This window comes from Budorcas taxicolor, chromosome 11 (assembly GCF_023091745.1).
Source record: "Budorcas taxicolor isolate Tak-1 chromosome 11, Takin1.1, whole genome shotgun sequence".
In the NCBI taxonomy this organism is placed as follows: domain Eukaryota; kingdom Metazoa; phylum Chordata; class Mammalia; order Artiodactyla; family Bovidae; genus Budorcas; species Budorcas taxicolor.
In genome coordinates, this window is record NC_068920.1 from 54,132,143 (window position 1) to 54,135,152 (window position 3,010).

Below are 3,010 nucleotides of genomic sequence, written 5' to 3' on the forward strand. Positions count from 1 at the left end.
AAGTCTCATTCTGGGCACCAGACACTGTAAAGGAGGAAAAATAATTTTCCTTCCAGCATTTGTAGAGAGTGACTGGTTGAGACCCCTTTTTCTCTTATCCACTTTGTAAATGGATAAGCTTATTGAAGATGGTTAAAAGTTCTTCACCGTGGCCACTAAAATATTACCTTTGTTAAGTTTAGCTTACTTTTTCAGCCTTAAAATAGAATTTATTCACTTGAGGTCTCTTAGTGACTCCAGTCTGTTTTCTAAGTCAGACACGGTCAGACCCCAGAAGCAGTCTTGTTGCAAGAAGGGAGATGCCTTCCAAGGCCTGAGCGTGAGCTCTTGTCTAACATTCAGAAATGACTTGTCCAAGGAGACACATGTGTTGGCTGCTGCTGCTGCTGCTGCTAAGTCGCTTCAGTCGTGTCCGAATCTGTTCAACCCCATAGACGGCAGCCCACCAGGCTCCGCCGTCCGTGGGATTCTCCAGGCAAGAACACTGGAGTGGGTTGCCGTTTCCTTCTCCAATGCAGGTAAGTGAAAAGTGAAAGTGAAGTCGCTCAGTCATGCCCGACTCTTAGCGACCCCATGGACTGCAAGAGAATTTATTTGAAAGGGGCACCCAGGGAGAGAACAGGAGGGTAGGGGAACCCAGGAGAACTGCTCTACCATGTGGTTCACAGTCTCAGGTTTTATGGTAATGAGATTAGTTTCTGGGTTGTCTCTCCCTGGCCAATCATTCTGAATCAGAGCCACTCCTGATGGTGTGAGCACTGCTCAGCCAAGATGGATTCCAGTACCAAGGACTCTGGGAGGTTGATAGAATATATGGACTGGGGTCTCCGCTCTTTCTTTGACCTTTTCTGAATTCTCCCAGTTGGTGGTAGCTTGTTAGTTTCTCACTTCTTACCAGGATCTCCTTTCGTAAGATAACTCGTACAAGTAGTTACTATGGTGCCTGCCCAGGGTGGGTGGTTTCAGTCAGTCAGTGATTCTCCTATCAGACTGATTCTGGCCAGTTTCTGGACCCAGTCCAGAAAAAGAAATGCTTAAATAAAGTCTGAAAACATCTAATGCAAAATCTGCAAAGCTAGACTCTGTGGTCTGAGAGGAACTTTACCCCACCTCTAGAACGCTGAGAAAGCAGCAAGCTAAGCAGCTCAGTAGGTACCTCCACCTGGGTGCTGATTGCTCCTGGAGACTGTCAGGGGGTTTCTTTCTTTCCTTCTTCTGACACTAGAACTATTAAAAGGTAAACTGAGGCATATTAAAAATTTCTCAAGAGTTTATTTGAGCAGAAATTGATTCCAATCAGGCAGCACCAAAGCAGAAGTAGCTGGAAGTGCTCCCAAGGACTCTTTATTGACAAATTATCGTCTTAAATTATTATCATCAAAACAGGAGTTTCCTACCCACTCAGGTGTTTGTGGTATTACAGGGCTTGTGGTGGTGGTGGTTTAGTCCCTAAATCGTGTCTGACTCTTGTGACCCCATGGACTGTAGCCTGCCAGGCTCCTCTGTCTATGGGATTCTCCAGGCAAGAATACTGGAGTGGGTTGCCATTTCCTTCTCCAGGGGATCTTCCCAGCCCAGAAATCAAACTCAGGTCTCCTGCATTGCAGGCAGATTCTTTACCGACTGAGATATGAGGGAAACCTGGTTAGCATAAATAATCAAACTATCAGGGTTCAAATTTTACTTGATCTCTTATCATCTTAGACAAGCCACTAACACAATTGGTGATAAAATAGTGTGTATTATGTATGGATTATATAAGCTCTGCCTTATATAATTGGGAGGAAAATAGTAGTTGTTCTGATGTTTCAATGGAATGCCGTATACAAAACACCCAGCACACCATGGGAACCCCATTGAGCCTTCATCACAGAGCATATGTTGTTTCTTAGAAATTCCTGTTGTGTATTTGATATCACAGTTCAGGCAGACCTCAGAGAGAGTACAGGTTTGGTTCTGCTGCTGCTGCTAAGTCACTTCAATCGTGTCGGACTCTGTGCGACCCTATAGATGGCAGCTCACCAGGCTCCCCTGTCCCTGGGATTCTCCAGGCAAGAACACTGGAGTGGGTCTGGACTACCACAATAAAATGCATACCACTATCAAGCAAGTCACATGATTTTTTTTGGTTTCCCAGTACATATAATAGTTATGTTTATACTATATTGTATTAAGTGTGCAATAGCATTAAGTCTAAAAATAATATACATATCAATTAAAAATATTTCATTGCTAAAAATTCAAACTATCCCCTGATCTTTCAGCAAGTCATACAATTTTTGCTGGTGGAGGATCTTGCTTTGACATTGGTGGCTGCTGATGAATCAGAGTGGTGGTTGATGAAGGTTGGGGTGGCTACACAAACTTCTTAAAATAAGACAACAATGAAGTTTGCTCCATCAGTTGGGTTGAATTTTTCTCCTGTTTGAACACTGAGAAGACACTGTAAAGCTAGTTGACTTCATTTCAATAATAATGTGTCTCAGGGAACAGGAGTCAGAACACACACATTTATTAAGTTTGCCGTCTTAGGGGCATGGTTCAAACATTCTCCCAAACAGTTAGAATGTTATCATCCAAGATCACTTATCACAGATCACAATAACAAATATTAAAATGTTAGAAATATTTTGAGAATCACCAGGATGTGACACAGAGAAGTGAGCAAATGCTGTTGGAAAAAATGGCACCAATGCAGGGTTGCTACAAACTCTCAATTTGTTAAAAAAAAAAAAAAAATGCAATATCCACAAAGCTCAATAAAACAAGCTATGCCATATTTTAAGAATTCTGATGCATATAAATTACAGATTCAATTATGTTATCTTTTTCACTGATTTATGAATAGATCATAATAATCATTAAAGAGAAGTGTTCAAGGTGGGGTGAAGCAATGTTCTTAGGCTATTGCTGAAAATCCATTGAAAAGAGCCAGCTGTTGAGAGTAGAGGCGCATGTATATGGAGGATGACCTTGGAGCCAGTTAGTCTTTCTATTGATGCAAACAAAT